Source organism: Hetaerina americana, unplaced genomic scaffold, assembly GCF_022747635.1.
Source record: "Hetaerina americana unplaced genomic scaffold, ioHetAmer1.1.p SCAF_3, whole genome shotgun sequence".
In the NCBI taxonomy this organism is placed as follows: domain Eukaryota; kingdom Metazoa; phylum Arthropoda; class Insecta; order Odonata; family Calopterygidae; genus Hetaerina; species Hetaerina americana.
Window position 1 is genome coordinate 60,038,220 of NW_027286874.1, and position 19,509 is coordinate 60,057,728.

The 19,509-nt window shown below is 38.2% G+C and overlaps 1 protein-coding gene across 1 annotated transcript in view; it reads left to right on the plus strand.

Moving 5' to 3' along the window:
- Positions 1-19,509, plus strand: part of LOC139690069 (uncharacterized) — a 146,526-nt gene that overhangs the window by 61,737 nt on the left and 65,280 nt on the right. The gene's annotated exons all lie outside the window — the stretch shown is intronic.

Genomic DNA, 19,509 nt, shown 5'->3' on the forward strand with positions numbered 1-19,509 from the left:
CCCTGCAGGAACACATGCAATCATGTCCTCTAACTGATCGTATATCCTATCGACCTCTTCTTCCTTATGGTTGCTCGGTGGCATGTATACCTGGATAATAACTAAGTTCGTGGGTTCTGCTTTTATCTCCACTAGTAGTATTCTATCCGTTACCTGCTCTATGTTGACTACGCTTCTTCCTACCTCTTCATTTAATACTATGGCAACCCCTCGTTGGCTCTCGTCCCCACCGCTGTATATTATTCTATACTTTTCACTCCAGTAATCCCCGCTATCTTTCCATCTCACCTCGCATAGACCTAAAATATCTATATTTCCCCTTTCCATCTCTCGCTTAACATTCTCCAATTTCCCCGTCCTCATCATTGTCCTAACATTCCACGTTCCTATTCTAACTAATTTTGTCTTCTTCTCCTGCGTCTTCTGTCCTGCTGCTGCTGGTTTTCCCTATATATATATATATATATATATATATATATATATATATATATATATATATATATATATATATATATATATATATATATATATATATATATATATATATATACATATCTATATACATATCCCCCCACCCCCTTGTTCATTTCCTATTGGGCCCTTTACCTCTCCTTCCCCCACCTCTCCCCCGCACATCCCCTACGCTCTTCCCCGAGAATGCCATTCTGAAGACGACAGCCGTGCTGTCGTAACGTCAAATAACATATTGTGAGTGCCCTTTCTATGTGTCTCTATATTCTACAAATCTACATCCGTGTTTTTATATATTTGTGCATCGCCAAAGAGCGTTCAATTTAGAAGATACATATATATATATATATATCTCTATGAAATGACACCTTTGATTCTTTTTTCCAGAATACCTGCAAATCTTCGAGATACTGTTTACTGCTATGCAATTGCCATGGGAGGAAAAAAAGAGTGGGAATTTCTGTGGAGTGCATATGTGAACACATCCACAGCTTCAGAGAAGGAGCGAATCATGGGAGCTTTAGGATGCAGCAGAGATCCAGAAATTCTCACTGAGTACATTCTTACATTAAAGAAAGGGATAACGAATCATATAGGAGTTTAATGATAATTGAAATATTCTCCCTGGGTCAGCCATTTACGACTTCTTATATTTAAATGATATCTTAAAATATTTAATTGATTTTTATGATTCAGGGAATATATTGGTGCGGAGCATAACCTCCATCATAATGATTCTCTTCCTAAGAAGTTTCATCTTTGATAGAGGAGGCAGGCTGGAGTTGGTTGATTCTTTAGTGTCATATCAAAAAGCTAATGCTGTGCTAAAATAATGCATCTTCACTACAAGTGCACTGCTCCATCTGAGGAGTGAACACATTGATTCATTTGATGTAATATTAGCCTATTTATCTGGTAAACTATGCGATGATGTCATTGTTTTCATTATGAATCCACTTTCTTCAATGGAGTGGGATGAATCACTTAAGCCTAAATTGAATTATTTTAATTAAATCTTTGGTGAGTTAAAATCTCATTTTCTTTTTTGTAGGTATTTAAATAAAACACTGGAAAAGGATTCAAAAATACGTTTGCAGGATCAAGCAGCAGTATTCAGTTCTGTGTACACAAGAGTAAATGGATTGGGTGTGACCCTTGATTTTTTGATTGCTAGGTTAAATGAAATAATGGAAAAGTAAGTGCATGAAAGCTTTTTTGGTGTTTTAGATCAATTAATTTGGGAAATATAATTCAGCTGTTGGTGTGTTGATGAATACAAGTGAATTATGATTTAGTCTTTCAAATGTTGATGAAAGGAAAAGCACTGTTGACCACAAACCCACGCAGCATTTAAATTATTCCTGTAACTGATATATATCATAATGGATAAAAAATATAAAATAATTGTGGAATCAGGCCATTGGTTGCAGTTCATTCATCATTTTATTTCTCAATTCAATGTTAAGTTTTAATGCAATCACTTATTTGTGACAGTTACTAGTTCTTGCAGCTTCCTAATTCCCAGGGTTCCCAACCCTTTAATATCTGTAATGACAAAATCTTTAGCCCACCCCTAGCCTCAAACATGTCTGAATTCATCATGACCAATGGCCAATCTCATGGTTCATGTACTATTTTACTTTGGTGATCTTATCACCAGCCTTCATTTCTTCATAAATATCAATAGTGATATGCTGATCCATCACAATAAATTTTAAATTCTTCAAAAAGACCAATTTCCACTGCATTAAATTTACTATTAGTATTTCAATACTACCAATAATACTAAGTATTTCAATAATAGCCACCAGACCTTCATTTCACTCTGCCCATCCTACCTGTGAGAGCTGTAATCATGAGAAATTCCAATAAATCGTGCAAAGTATTAGCTTACTATAAATATATCTTATTTTATTTTCCAACCACAAACTAAGCAAAAAGAAAAGCCACTAAATATAGTATTCAACCGAAGTATGGGTTGTATCGGATACCTAACCTCACACAAAGAACACTGGGTGGGGGGTTGAAATTCACATATGAGAGTAAGGAAGACACTCTTTTGCTTGTGCTGCCTCTGTTTTAACAGGAAGATCTTGTACTCAAAAGATCATAAAAATTGGGTGTATCTGGGGCTGCCTAAAGTCACCAAGAATAAAGCTTTTGCCCTCAGGTCGGTGAGTGAAATTCTTACACATCTAGATAGCTCACAATATGCGTAAAATATGAAGCATAATAATCTTCCAGATACATAATAATAAACAATAACACAGTTTTGAAACTTAATACCTTCTTCAAGTTCACACAAAATTAAAAACATGCTTATTTCTACACTGGAAAACAGTTATGCTCTTTGCATGTAATTAAATGTTTTGATTGCCTCCCTGTGGATTTTTGTGAGAGAGTATGAAAGAGTGAATATTTTTCTACTGTTGTCTTTGTCAAAACCATGCCATACATCTAAAGTGGGATCTTGTTGATTCCATCCCAATTTTTATTCAATTTAGCAACCATATGATTTTTTTTCACAGTTTTCAAAACGAATAATCAGGTTTGCAGTGTGATGATGAGTTAAAATGAAATTAAACGGTAATGCTTTTAACCATTTCATTTTGAGTCACTCCAACACCTTTGACCTGATAAAAAATATTTTCCTTCTAAAATCATTTGCATTGCTTTATCTTTCCAACTTCTCACCACAATTTCTTTTATCCAAGATGTTCCTGTGATTATGAAAGCATATTACTTAAAATGTACTGTATTTTTACCACAATGTTTAGAATTTTATATATTTGTTCAGTATAAATCAAATATTCAAAGCTTTTTTCTAGATGTTTTTTTACTGATGTGCTCATATACCACCAGTGGTTCGATGAAGATGCCACAAATGACAGTTAATTGAAATGAAAGTATAAAACGGTCAATTTTATTCTTCCTAAAAGCTACTACATTGTAAAAACACTGATTTATATCTTGACATTCTCAGGTGTGGAATGAGCACAACTGGTGGCGTTATCTTGGGGATATCTAGTCGAATAACAACTACAGAGAAAGCCTCTCAGGTGAGTGATAAAAATACCACAAAACATAAGTTAAAGAGCTATTTTCAAAATTATACTCAAGATATATAAGGGAAGAGGTCATTCGTAAAAACAAAATGTAGAAGAGTATTTGGAACAACTTCACTGAAATGTTGGCTGAGGTTGGAATCACAGGAGTGTACCAATGGATTTAAGAAATGCTAACTAGCTGTAGAAAACACTATCTAAACAATTATATATAACACCTCACAAGTGTAATTAATGTGCGAGGTGTGGCAACATTATCTGGGAGTATCGTAAAATAAAAATATATTTTAATTTAAATAAAGTTCCAATACATTTCAGACAGACTAAAACTGGATAAAAAGTTATAGCAATTCCAAATAAAATTTACGCAAAACATTGCTAAAGAACACAAATACGTAAAACTTTAATACTCTCGAGTCATTAGCCTATTTAAAGTAATTTTTGAGGTACCATCAGGTAAAGTAAGTGTGGTGAGTTTTAGAATACATTTATCTTTATGGCATATGGCATTAATCTTCATTCCCATACCTGGTGGTAAAAGGGATCCTAAGGCAATCTGTATCACGAAGAGATGCCTTATGCTCCACATTTCTCTTAGAAATGTACCTATCCTTACTATTTTCTACATGATTTCTAATCTACGACGTCTTACATATTTTTCACTCTTGAACAGGAAGAACTACAAAGGGCGTATGACAATGACGAATAATAATAAAAACACAGGCTCGTAATTTTTAGTCAATTAGGTACAAATGTTTTCCAGTGAATATTCTCTAGGTATCTCATCTTTGTTGATGTATGTATATCATACTTGAAGGTCATCTGTTGTAAAAGGTGCCTTAGTCTTCAATATTTGTTTGACTCTTATATTTCTGATAGCAAAAGGCATGTCTACATCGCCGACCTATTCAATTAATAACTATGCTTAACACTTAAACGATGAGCAATAGAAACGGAACCAGTAACAATTGACATGTTTTTATTCTAATTTGTCACCCTTCCTCTTTACAGATGCTATCATTTTTGGAAAATAACTTGAACAATCTCCCTGGAAGAGAAGACACTGTCGAAAAGGCAAAAAAATATATCAACAGTAACATGGATTGGGGGAAAAATTATGAAAATATTGTATCCAGTTGGTTGGCAGATAATTACCCTCTGTCTTCATCAGCCTCCCTACAGGCTAGCATGGTTTTTGTGGCAGTGGCTGCAATTTTAAGTCGCTATTTTTATTGAAGATGAATGTTTTAAATAAAAAAAGTCCTACCCATATTTTTGCCACTGGGCGACACAAAAAGGTTACATAATATCAATGCTAATTGTGTAAGTACTGCACATCCATGTATCAGAATCTTGCTATAAAATATATATTTTTTCAATATGGAATAAAACAATTTTTGGCAACAGGATGGAAATCTATAATATTTTAAAATACCTTCCCATTACATCTTAAAATATGTAGAGGTTATTATGGTACAGCAAGCAACTAAAGTCGACGTTTACATTAGAGAAAATAGTAACTAGTGGATACCCACTTAAGAACGCAACAAAATGAGACATATCTAAAAGTTGAACGGTGATACGTAATAAAGTGCTAAATCCTTGCCTTTACTACCTTAAACAAAAAGTTCCCGGAATAACCACCGTGTGGCGCTCCCATCGTTCCGATTTGAGTTCTGTTTTTTTTGTTAAATTGGTACATCTGTTGTTGATATTCCCTTTAAATCTTAGTGTCATAACTTGACATTTGCAAAAGTTACGTAGCCAAGAGTACATCTATCTCTGTGAGTGTTGGCGATTTTTTACAATTGCAGAAATGGATTTAAATTTGCAACAATGAACTTGTATTAAATTTTGCGTAAAAAACGGATTTAGTGGCGCACGGACGTTGGAAATGTTGGAAAAGTGTTTCGGCAACGATTCTCTAAAAAAAACGGTCGTTTACCAGTGGCACGAGCGGTTCAGAAGTGGTCGTGAGTCAATCGAAGATGATGAACGCAGTGGCAGACCATCGACATCGAAAGTCGGTGAAAAAATTGATAAAGTAAAAGAAATGTTGGTCAATAACCGCAAATTAACCATCAGAGAAATAGCGGAGGACTTGAACATTGCCTATGGATCCGCCCAAGACATTGTGGTTAATGATTTGGGTTTCCGTCGTGTAGCAGCAAAGTTGGTGCCAAAAGACCTCAATTTCATGCAAAAAAGAGACCGTGTTGACGTCGCAAAAGACATGATTTGCGAGGCTGAATCCGATCCCACATTCATCAAAAGGATCATTACTGGAGACGAGACGTGGGTTTATGAGTACGACACGCAATCCAGACATCAGGCAAGTGAATGGCGTTCACCAAATGAGCCGAGACCAAAAAAACCACGTCGTTTTCAGTCAAAAAAGAAGGCAATGCTGACGGTTTTCATGGATTACAACGGTGTAGTGCATCATGAACTTTTGCCAGAAGGCCAGACAGTATTATTTGGGCGTTATGAGACGTTTGCGTGAAGTAATTCGCCGAAAGAGACCAGAAATGTGGGCAGCAAACTCGTGGATTTTGCACCATGATAACGCACCGTCGCACAGTGCTATCATTATTCGTAATTTTTTGACGAAAAATGCAACAAATACCATCCAACAGCCACCGAATTCACCTGATTTGGCTCCCTGTGACTTCTTTCTGTTCAATCGAGTTAAAAAACCATTACGGGGAACGCGTTTTAGCAGCCGAGAGGAAGTAATGGAAAAATCGCAGGAAGCACTGATGGACATACCGAAAACCGACCGTAACTTTTGCAAATGTCAAGTTATGACACTAAGATTTAAAGGGAATATCAACAACAGATGTACCAATTTAACAAAAAACAGAACTCAAATCGGAACGATGGGAGCGCCACACGGTGGTTATTCCGGGAACTTTTTGATCAAGGTAGTATTGTACTTAAAGCGATGCATTCTCCCACAGAGAATTTGGAAGCTGTAGGAACGATGAAAAACTGACTGAATGGTAAGCATAACATGTGCGTTGTACGTTTACAGGGAATGGATTTATGCTCAAATTCTTATTTTTCAAACTATTGTAGCTCCTATTTCTTTTCCCCTTACCCTCAGACCGCCAAATGTTCTGCTGGTACGCAAAGAAGAAGTAATGATTTTACGCGTTTTCTCGTATCAACCTCGATTTCTCGTTGGTTAAATGGCACCACGACGTATAAAACTCATGATATCGCTTTAAACTTATACAGTTCGCAGTTTTACCTCGTATAAATTTCATTCTTCATGTTGAGAACAGTTAATCGAGACTACCAGTCATAACTAGCAACATGTACTACTTGAAATGACATGGTGAGGGATGCTTCCCGTTTGCTTCAACTAGCAAGTCCCACGAGTCTCTACTTGAGCCGGCTAGATCTTAATGGCTGGTTTAAGCAATTGAAGCAATTGTAATATCTCATCACCTGCAGCGGAGTTTAACCTCTCTGCTTCGCCTGAAATGAATTACCAGGGCTGACAAGAACTGTAGGTGGTAATTTACGTTTAGTCCTAGCGCGGCGGTGGGTAGGGCTAGAGCCACCGCCTTGGTGTCTAAATGTCTTTACACTCATTATGAATCCTGCCGTGGTAGTTCTCAGACTGCGGCTATTCTACTTTGATCACTGCGAATTGTCAAATGTGCGCTGCAATAGAGAATCCCGCGAGTTGTCAGCTAATGTCTGAAAAGTAATGGGCTAAGCAGCAATGGAACAGAAAAAATTACTAATAATTCTCATTAATAAATTGACAGCAACCTGAAATAGGTGAACAATAACGAAGCAACTGTTGAGGTTTGGCTAAAGGAAAACTACGTAGTGTTAGTATGAACACATTCATAAGGCAGAATGATTCTCATCATTTCAATAGTGTTTTCTAACTCAATAAATTTTGAGTCCCTTCAGGCGTGGTGTGGTGGAATTCGAACATAATGAATAACTGATCGTAGCAGTTTTCCATTTGATAAAATTTGTTTCACGACCGGGTTTCGATGCATTAAATCATCATCAGACCTCAATATATTTTTCATGATTATTAAAAATGCATGTATTTATATTCTATAATTAGTTTTAATGATACATATATGTTTAATGATATATATATATATGTACATATATATATATATATATATATATATATATATATATATATATATATATATATATATATATATATATATATATATATATATATATATATATATATGCTGCACCCAAGCTGAAGTGATTTTTTCGGGTACCAGGTCTTCCTGGGGAACCATAACCGGCACAGGGAAAGGAATTGGCCCCCCTACCCTGATGTGTGAATTTTCACACGCCGTATAGGGCTTAGTACTGGGTGATCTCTACCATCACCTACTAAACCGACCTTCGGGTTGATTACTGTGTTGATGGTTTATGGTTTATATATATATATATATACACACACACACACACGAGGGTCATCCGGAAAGTAGTACCCGTTCGTGCCGCATGAAGTGCTGACGACGCGAGTAGCCGCTGGACGAGGTCAGATAGCTTCAGTGGCTTGTCTGCCTTCTCTGAGCCAAGTTGCGTGACGCTAGCATTGCCTGTGTTGTTTCTGTGATTGTTTACAATGTTTAAAAAAATTGAGAACGCCGCCAGTTGTGAAGTGAGGGCAGTGATTAAATTCCTCAATGCAAGAAACGTTCGCCCATGTGATATTCATCGCCAATTAAAGGAGGTGTATGGAGACAATGTAATGGACGAGTCGTCTGTTCGGCGGTGGTGTCGCAACTTCAACATGGGGAGGGGGAACACACACGACGATGAGCGTTCGGAGAGACCGTCTGTCATTACAGACCAACTGGTGAGCTCAGTTGACGAATTCGTGAGGAACGATCGGCGCGTCACAATTGATGACATCTGTGAGCATTTTCCCAATGTTTCTCGAACAATTGTTCATGAAATTGTTAAACACCATCTGCATTATGCAAACATTTGTGCAAGATGGGTCCCTCGCGTATCTCAATGAGCTGGCGGCGAAGGACTATGCAGCAGGAATACAGAAACTTGTCACACGTTATGACAAATGCCTTAATTTGCTTGGAGATTATGTTGAGAAGTAGTTTAAAGTATCCTCTTTCAAATAAAATTTTTTATGTTTGTTAATATTTACTTTTGTGTCTTTATTTCACGAACGGGTACTACTTTCCGGATGACCCTCGTGTGTGTGTGTGTATATATATATATATATACATGTTACATGTGTGGTGGTGTTGAAACTTCTGTAAATGATTTTTTTAAATTCACAGTTTAAAAAAATAGAAAATGACGTTACTGAGATTTCGATTTCAGTATTCCCGCTAAATGTCCTTCTCTGATTGGAAAAACCGATATTTTCATAGAATAATGAAACTTTGCCTGTTTCAATTCATTAAATTATTTTACTGTCAAGAGAAGGTATACAATATGCACGGCTTGTGTAATAAACCGTATACGTTCGTGACAGGGGCTCCTCCTACCATGCCCAAGATTACCAACGTTGTAGAGCAACTATTACAGGGTTAAGGGGGAATCGTCCATTAAAGAAAGAATTATTTCGTTTGTTACCGGCATCATTATAACAAGCAAATTTAATTTCGGTGGGCTCAACCAAGGATACGTGGCCAAGTGAAGTGGACACGGAAAAAAATTCGATCATCTTCATCCTTGTTTGACGAATAATCCATCGATTCGAGCGAAACACAATGGCTGAGCAGGAATTAGGTCCGTTCACATTCATGTCTCGCGTGTATGGACGTCTGCACGCGCGTGTGTGGCACCGAGACACACCCACAATATTTGTGCGTATTTTAAAACGCTGATAAATAAAAAGTTATAATTTTTTTTATTTAGAGAACATCTTATACATGACACTTTAAATTTTTCCACCTCCCTTGGGCTCAATCATCGTTTTAAAATGATGTGCAAAGGCTTTTCTACTTTTCACTGGCAGGCATACTAACTTCCCTAGCATCCAAATACTTTTTATTCAATAAAATCAAATTAAATTTAGATAATTTTCAAAATGAATTATATTTTTTTTGGAAATTTTCGAAAATTAGGAGTGGATTTTATAATTAAATTTTTATTGCTACATGTCAATATAAGTTACTGAGGGTTTCCTTCGATTTTCTGACAGTCACTGCATTTGCTTAAATTAATCAGAATTCATAGTAAATGGAGTAGCTACCGCTCATCCAAGCAATCCTGGTTGTAATCCATGAACCGTGGAGATGGTCGCAGTTGCGTAAACAAGGGGTAGGTAAAAACTTATCGTCACGGACTCCTGTTGCCACTATGAATTAAAAAAGGAATACCCAAATATTCAGATGTCTTTTACTTTTAAGAATTAAATCCATACTCTCCAAGACTAGGAGAGTATATTCAATTAATCTGCTAAGGAATAATTAGGAGAATCACCAATTTGCCTCCTTGGATTATTCCTCCAACTGAATTATGACTTAAATTAGTGTTGAAGAATGGAGGAAATAGCAGTAAAATAAATTAAAGGGTTTAGCCAGGATAGCCATTTTAGGGGCTGAGTAGATTGCTCAAGACTTCCCTGGAGTCCTTTAGTTTACGTAAAATGGGTTGGTACTTCAGTTTTTTGCTTGCGAAATGTTTTTTTTTAATCCAGCGAATCAAAACAACCAATTTTTTATGGAGAATCAATGTATTTACGTAAGTCCCAATGCATCGGAAGAATTTTATCATATTATATCTGGGACATCATCGTTCAAAATCCACATGATGTCCTGCCATGATAGCCGAGCGGAATATCGAGGGAAAGATATGACGCATTTTGAGTTAAATATTTCACATTTCTTTGCATTACACACACACATGCTTTGGCAAACATTTCGCATCCAATTCTGAGCGGTAAGAAGAGTCTTTAAAAAGAAATAAATAGGATACATAACTACATTTCGAAGTAAATTCGTGTTTCCGAAATAATACGTGTACTTAATGACACACGGTACAGAAATATGCTCCCAGTAAGGCATCTCTCAATAATTTAAACTAATATATGATATTTGGTCCTTATATTGCTCATAATGAAGCTTGTTAATAAAACTTTATGCGACCAATTCCAGACATATTCGCTTTAAGACAGAAACCGATAACCGCAATATTTCCTCGGTATCATTGTTTAACACTATGAAGAATAAAAACTGCAGGTAACCGCTGATAATAAGGTAAACTTCCTCAATATGAATGTCGTTTAATGTGATCTACTAGTGAGAGTAGTTAAGTTCTCGCAGATACATTTATCTCGAAATGTGCATCCTTTTCATTTCAGAGGTACCTTAACCTGGAAAGATAACAGAAAAGAGCGATAGGAACGCGCCGTGGTTACCATTATTGGTATTCAACCGTTAAAGGAAGGTTTATAATGAACATAGACTCTACAAAGGTACGATATAACATTTACTAGCCTCTCCTAAAAAACCACAGCCTGAAATCGGACACTACAATATTCACCTGTTAACTGCCGTAAATTTCCTCCCTTCATTCCGTCCAAGATGCTCATCCTACGAGTATAAACTATTTTTCCACGCTTTCCGGACGCTCAATTTTACCTTAACAATCTATGCCTATCGTCTTACTTTAATGATTATGTTTCCGTACCGTCCAAAAAATCACTCCATATAATGTTTTGACGAGCCTTTTTCCTAACATACTTATTAAAAATCTTTTCCATTGTTTCCCTCTTCCTTGCGAGAGGTTCTCCACCAAATGAAATTCTCCTTCTGATGCCCCTACATTGTTGACTAATTTGATCATAAAATCTTCCGGAAGTGTTCTACTGTTTTGGCAAACTAACTGGCAAACTAAAACTTGAAAATTCGCAAGCCGATTTTATGAACTATTACCCGACTTTCATTCTTATCTTCAAGTTTTCTCAAGTATGCTAAACCATTTATTCCACACATAAATTGAAAAGCATGAGTGAAAATGAGCACCCGCCTCTCCCTTCTTTCTAACACTGCCCATTCCGACTTCATTTTCCACTCGGATCTGACCTGTCAGTGACATGTACAGGTCGCCTGTCTCCTCAATCTACTTCTATTTTCTGCCATGAATTCACTTATTATACCCAACTTAGGCAAGCCTTCTTGAAATCATGAATCCAAATAATATATCATGGTTGTGTTCCAGTAAATGAGGTGCGTTCAATATATAATGAGAATTTGAATTATTTGGAAAGAATTGTATTTATTCGTCACAGCTATGCACGGCGCGGAAACGTGGTCATTGAAGCAGGAGGATAGACTTAGACTGGAGGCTTTTGAAATGTGGGTGTGGAGAAGAATGGAGAAGGTGAAATGAACCGAGAAGAAAACAAATGAGGAAGTACTTGGTATGGTGGGCGAAGAGAGGGGTTTGTAGGGAGAAATCCTATGAAGGCAGGAAAAATGGTTGAAGGACATATTGGTCGGCAGTGGGATGTGTAAGACTCTAATAGAGGGGATAATATTAGGCAAACGAGGAAAAAGAAGGAGCAGGATAGGGATGTTGGACGGGATGAAGGGAGGAAGAAAGTATTCAGAGATGAAGAGGTACCTGATGTAAAGTAGCATGTTGTGTTTTGCTAGGGATCACAAAATATTTATTTGGTCATTGTGCCCATCCAAAAACCTACCTTAACCGGTAGATTACCTAATAATAATAATATATCAATATTATCCCCTTCCAAGTAGCCTCCACTAGATGCATGCCATGTTCGTATTACTCACTTATGCCAGCGCCATTTCCAATCCTCAAAACACTTCTGGAACTCAATCTTTGGTAGAGCTTTTGGCTATCTCTGCGATACGCTTTTAAGCTCATCCATGCTTTTGAAATGACGGCCCTTTAAGATTCTCTTTATTTTTTTGGAACAGTGTAAAACCACGCATGGCAAATATTGAGGCTGTGCCCGCATTATTTGCCATACGTGGCTGTTTCTGACCAAAAATTCACGAACAAGCAGTGAAGGGAAGTGAGGAAGAATTATCGCGGTATAAAAGCCATGATTTTGTTTCACCACAAATGCGGAAGTTTACTTCATGCAAACAGTGTTGAACTTGTAAGTAGTTTATAGATCATTTGACCTTGGGGCGTGAACTCATGGTGAACTATGCCATTCCCTAAGCGAAATGACAAAATTTCTGTTACTTTTTGAACACACCTTCCTCTTCATTAATGACCTAATTACTGCTGTGGCATCAAGCGTGCCTAACTCCTTTCATAACCTAAACTGCTCATTCCCCATCATTAGTCCTGCTCTCCATACTGTTATTTATAATCCTGAGTATCACTTGAGATTCGTGCGAAATCAAACATAGTTCTATAGTCCTCCCATGTGGTCATCTTTTTATTTTGCGAGATAAGAATTATTTCTGATCTGACGAAAACTTCTAGCCAAAGTCCTCCCTCAAAAATGCTCGGAATAAGTCCATAAAAACTCCTCCCCCCCCCCCCCAGGTTTCCTAAAGGCTTGAGCAGTTCCGCAAGAATGTCATTCACCCCCCTTCCCCCCTTATAGACTTGATTTCAATTAACTTAATGCCCCCTCTGTCTCCCCATCACGCGTGCCAGGACCTAAGCTGTCCTCGTCTACATCATATTCTCTTTTAATTCCTGAACCTTGTTGGCTTAATGTTTTTACTTCATAGTTCCTCTGTACACGATCAACCTTCCATTTCTTCTGAAACTTTCCTGATTCAATTCTTAATTTTCCTTACGTATCTTTGATTGCTTGCTTGCGTTTTCCCTTCATACTTTCTGACAGTGCTTTCACATTTCTATGCAGCGCATCAATCATACCCTTTGCAAACTTTCCACATTCTCACACTGTGTCCTCCACCACTCTTATTTCGTTCTAATAGTTTCTCAACTCGGTGAATTATTAATTCAAAAATACAGGTAGCAATTAATCATGATATTCCACCATATCACGCCTGAAACGTCTCTTTTTATTCGGTTAATTATCTCCTTGCCCTTCCTTCTATCTATTTTGAATTTACATTTTTCCATTCCTTTCTCTCGTCCTGTATCTTTGTAATCATCATGTTCGTAATTTATGGTATCATTGTCCCTTTCCTATTCACATTCCGATTTATTCGCATGCGGATTTCGATATTCCTCTTTTGATATGTTACCATTTTTGCCCTATTGCAACCGTCTCCCTTTCCTGACTTTTATTTCCTCAAACTTAGGTTCATCCTTTGAATTAGATATTACATTTTATTAGAAATAAATGATGATCTGAGTTGCATCCGCTCCAGGGAAACAATGAATATTAATCATACTGTTCCAAAATCTTTTCCTAAGCATAATACCTTTCTGATTCCCCGTGCATTTTCCATACATTTCTATGTCCTCATTCATATGTTTCTATTGTGGTGTATAAATCAAGTTTTCGTTATGATTAAGCGCTGTTTCCTGCCGAGCTGAGTGGCTCTCTCCTCGCGGTCAATGTTGTTCCTAAACTGTAGTCCCCTACCTCACTTCCATATCTCCCTTCACCTTCCATTATCCTCCAAATTCCCATCATAAAATGTTTCCTTCCAGAAACACTCGCATATATGTCCTCTAAACTGATCGTATACCCTGTCGACCACTTCTTCCCTATGATTTCTAGGTGGCATGTACACCTGAACAATAGCCAATCTCGTTGGTTCAGCTTTTAATTCTACTAACAATATGCCATTAATCGCTTTCTCTATGTATACTATGCTTCTTCCTACTTTCCACCGTTGGCTCTCTTACATTCCGTTGTATATTACTCTGTAAATATCGCTACAGTAATTCCCGCTATCCTTTCACGTCAACCCGGACAGTCGTAAAATAACTGTATTTCCTCGCTCCATCTCTCACTTATTTTGTCTAATTTTCGAATTCTCAAACTCTCTAAAATATTTAAAGTCCTAGTTCTCATTAATTCGATCCTCTTCTGCGCCGTTGTTTTTACTTTTCTTTGCAAAACTTTTGCGAGATGACCACTACAGAATCTTTGCCTTTCCCGTTCCCTGGCAAGACAAACCTGACAAGTTAGACCAATTCCTGTAGTTTCCAGGACTCATTGTCAAAATGGCGTATTTTCTAATAGTCCTGAGATGAAAAATTGAGGTTAAATTTCGTTGCATTCATCAACAGTACTTTTATTGTGACACCACCACTAGAAGGATCACCCATAGGGGTTAGGCGCCTTTGCAACCTGAACACTGAGGATCAGGTGCTGGGCGTACTACCTTTCGTCTGTCCCCTATCCTTTGGCTCAACGTGTATGAGTGGCCCTACCAGAAGCACTTATCATTTCTCCCGCAAGCATATCCCTAGGTGTCATCAGAACGTACAAGCCTTTCCGCCAAGTCAAAAATGTAGTCCACGGGGAGGCGAAGCGGTGATACTAAAGGCATTTTTTCAAACAAAATTTGTAATCTTGATAATTGTACGATACGTCACCGTGGCCACCATGGACTTTACCTTGTTTCGTAATATTAAAGTTTCGCTTGTAGGACAGAAATTTTCATCGAACAAGGAGGCTGTCCCATGCGTAAACATCTATTTTGCGGAGAAAGATATTAACTATTATTCGGAATAATTAAAGAATTTAGAGCATCGCTGGAAAAAGTGTATCAACTTAAAAGGGGGCTCAGGAGACATGATTAACAGTCTTCAGTTTTCGCTTTTTAAGAAATTATTTACTACCGGGTGCTTTGGTTGAATTTCGTCGACGCAACTACGAATATTATGCTGAAAAATGAATTATTTTTTAGTGTAACTTCCATATTTAATGAGTGCATGTACATTTTTTCAGCCGATGATCCGATCAATCATTGCCTTTAATAACGGTCCCTATATCAATTACGGTAACACGATATTAAAAAATCACCTTTTCGATTGGATGTTGGGTAAAATAACAGGTAGAAAGAACTCGCTGACTATATGTGCTGTGTACTGGAAAGCATCACCAGTTCATGGAGTGAACACTAAATTTTAATGTCTTTCCGGTGGTTTAAGATTAAAACTCGAAGACTTAAAATGCAAATTTGCTGAGCAACATTTAAATTTATTTCTCATGCTTCTATCTAAATTATTTCGTATTAAAATATGAGTAAGGAAATATTTTGACGGAAAAATGCCTGGTATTTCCACTATTGAAACAAACTAGTCCTGAAATTTTCAAGCTTGTTAGTCTTCCAATATTTCATACTTAATATATCAACAATTAACTATACCAAAAATGCCGAAAATGTGGGGTGGATAAAATTAAAGGAATGAATTGTTTACGTTTTTGGAACAATTTATTAAAAGAGGCCTCTTGAGTACGTAATCAATTTCAACCTTAATTCGGGGACTTAAGATAAATTTTAAACGTGTATCAAAAGCTTATTACCGCCAGGAAATACTTTATATAATATAAATGTTGTATGAATGTATTATTAAGATCACGTAAGTGAAGGCTTCTGTGATACATTTTTGGTGAATACAGTCGTGATTTCATCCGCTTATAATGGCTTTAACACAGGTTTGCCAGCGCTCTAGTCGAATTCTTAGGATGAAGCATCCTACTGCTTAAAAGGGCTGCATCGCACTTACCAGAAGCCCATACGCTTTTCCTGGATGCACTTTAATAAGATAAATTAATGATGCGCAACTAGCTTGCATGTGGTTCTTCATTATAAATAGTTTTCCATTACGCCCAGAGCGCTCGGACGTATTTTCATCGAAACTAGAGTTAAATAAAGCTCTAGTGTTTAAAATGCACCAGTGAATAAATATGTGCTTACACTTCGGGTATTTGTTAAGTTTATTTTGATTATATATGAAAAGAAACGTTTAATAAAAACAATACAAATATATTAAATACAGTCAACTCCTAATATGTACTTTCTTCCTTTTCATATAACCCGTCCTTTACTTTTTGTCAAGGTGGTACTTTTGACTACATCATCGAATTTTATTTTCTTAATCTGTGTTATTCTTATAAAAACTCTACTCAAAACTTATTAGCTATAACTAACGCTGGTATTTCTGATATGTATGTCAAATTTATTTAAAAAATGAAGGGTCTCCTTTGATTTTGGTAACCTTTGGTGGCCGAGAATGAGAGTAAGGGCGACTTTAAACCTAGTATCATGATATATAGTTCAACACTACAACTGCTAAGTTTAAGACTAAAAGTCTATGGCAAGACTGCCAGGCATAAGACTACAGCTGTGGCCACTTGTTTGAATATGGGAATTCTCTCACCAGTGGCGTGGAGCAGAGAGATTTTACTCCAACATCCATGAATCTATTTCCGTGAGAAAGCAAAAAGATACTCGTTTTATACTTCTGACAGGAAATGACACAGATGAATCTGAAAGGGAAAGTGTCTTAAGCCGAAGATCTAAATGGAACATTTTCTCGAAATCGGGATAAGCCAATAATTATTAATTCGTAGGCGATGTCAGTGAATCCAGTCTACTTGGGACTACTTTGCAAAAGAGGTGAAAGAATTCCACCAATGGGACTTTTTCTCCATGTTATAATAACGTAAATGCCTGTAGTAACATTTCGCTTGAGAAAAAAATAATCACCTACGAGCCGAAATGTCTACTCTTTAGTGATCATTCGAGGAAGAGCGATACTTGAACTTCCTCAGTTTGCTTTTTTATCGATGAAGGAAGAAAGAAAATGCCTCTAATCGATAGCGAATATAATATACCTTCAATCCGAGTAAGAAAATGGGAAAAATAATGCAGAAAAATGGAAGAATTTCAAGAGGTCGGCTCACCCTCATCGATAAGTTCAACTCTGCGTTCGCAAAATGAATAGGTTCATAAAAAAACTCATACAAGCTATCACAAAGGTTTTGATGCTCAGAGCGAGTCTATCCGGATTTATCTTATCATATTGTACATAGGTGCGTTATCATTTACATCCGAGATAAAATCGGCAGATTTCGGCTCTCTTATAAACAATCGCCTGATGCTTTTGTCCACTCCCTGGTGAACACTTCTCTGCAAGGAATAAACTGTCGAATGCACCGAAAATGTGAGTTTTAAATTCCCAAGTGGCATAATTTTAAATGATTGCTTGAACAGAATTTTCGGGAATGGGATCTAAGCATACAGGGTTCGTCCGGAAAATAAGTGTACTGAGCTCAGGAAAAAATATTTATTACACTTTTACATATCTTAAGCTAATATTTCTCAAAATAGGACCCTTGTGAGTCGATACACTTGTTTCAGCGGCGTTCCCATTTCTGGAACGCTCCCGCGAAGGCATCATCGGGAACCTCTCGAAGACTCGTCATCGACCTCTTCTCTGCCCTCCACGAACATCTTGTGCCACCGAAAGATCATGTTTCTGGACATGGCTGACTCCCCGTAAGCCTGGTTAATGATACCGACAGTTTCGGTAGACGATTTCCCAAGCTTTACCGCAAATTTGATGGAATAACGCTGCTCAAAAAACTTCGGCATCGCGTTCCGTGACGTGGGGACGAGCGTGTAGGTTCGCGTTAACAGCACTCCTCACTACACCACAGCTCAGAGCCGACTGCCTTTTTCAGCGTCGCTTGCCAACATGCCCCCCTCCAATCGCAGCCCGTCAGAGCGGTGCTGGGCGCGCCTGGAGTGGCGCGCCCAGCCCAGGAGTCAGTACACTTATTTTCCGGACGAACCCTGTATACAGGGTCGCACCCAAAAGTGGTAGGACTGATTTTTTTACAAGAATTTTATTGACGATATTCTTACATCGACTTAATAATCTTCAAAATATGCTCCTTGAGCTGCTACACACTTAGTATAACGTTGCTCCCATTCCCCGTACGCCCGCTGGAAATTTGAGGATGCCGTTGATGACCCTCGTCGAAGCCTCTTGAACGGCCTTTATCGAGTCAAAACGTCGTCCCTTGAGCTGTCTTTTCATCAGGGGGAAGAAGAAGAATTCCGGTGGTGCCAGATCGGGAGAATAGGGCGGGTGCGGCAACGTGGCAACGCCGTATTTGGCCAGGAGCTGTCTGACGACGAGCGCGCCATGGCACGGCGCGTTGTCATGATGAAGCACCCAGCAGTTTGCGATGGCCGGTCGGAATCTTTTCACGCGTTCTCGGAGGTGGGTGAGCACCTGCACATAAAAGTTCGCATTCACAGTCTCCCCTGGTGAGACAAACACGTTGTGAACCACTCCATGACGGTCGAAAAACACAATCAACATCGTTTTGATTTTTGATTTGCTCATGCGAGCCTTTTTTGGACGTGGGGACGCGGAAGTGTGCCATTCCGCGGATTGTCTTTTCGTTTCGGGGTCATATTGAAAAACCCATGTTTCATCACCAGTTATCACATTGTCCGAACAATTTTCATCTCGGTGCAAATTGGCAAACACTTCTTCGGAAATGCGCACACGCGTTGCCTGTTGGTTGACACTCAGAATTTTCGGCACCATCTTGGCGCACACCTTGCGCATGGCCAAATCCTGTGAAATAATGCGTTGAACGTTGGATACAGGCAGATCCAACTGGTCTGCAATTTCTTCGCTGGTTAAGCGTCGGTCTGTGTTCACAGTGTCCTCACTCTGTCCACATTCGTGTCGGTTCTTGCCGTCGACGGCCGTCCGGAGCGATGGTCGTCTTCAACGAGCTCCCTACCCTCTTTAAACAACTTGTGCCACTCAAATACTGTGAAACGGCTTAAGGCAGTGTCCCCATAAGCATGCTTGATCATATCGAGGGTCTCAGTTGCCGTCTTCCCGAGTTTCGCATAAAACTTCACGGAATAACGTTGCTCTAAATTCAGATTCATTTTGTTTTTCGACGCGGACAAAAAACTTCCTTCACTAAAAACGGTATCCTCACTCAACGACAGCCCGCAGGCGACTGAGGTTGGTATTGGTCTGTTGCTAAGAGCCCCCTTCACCTTACCCTGCCAGGCAGACCCCTCTCCACCGCTCCGTTCGCGCCAGA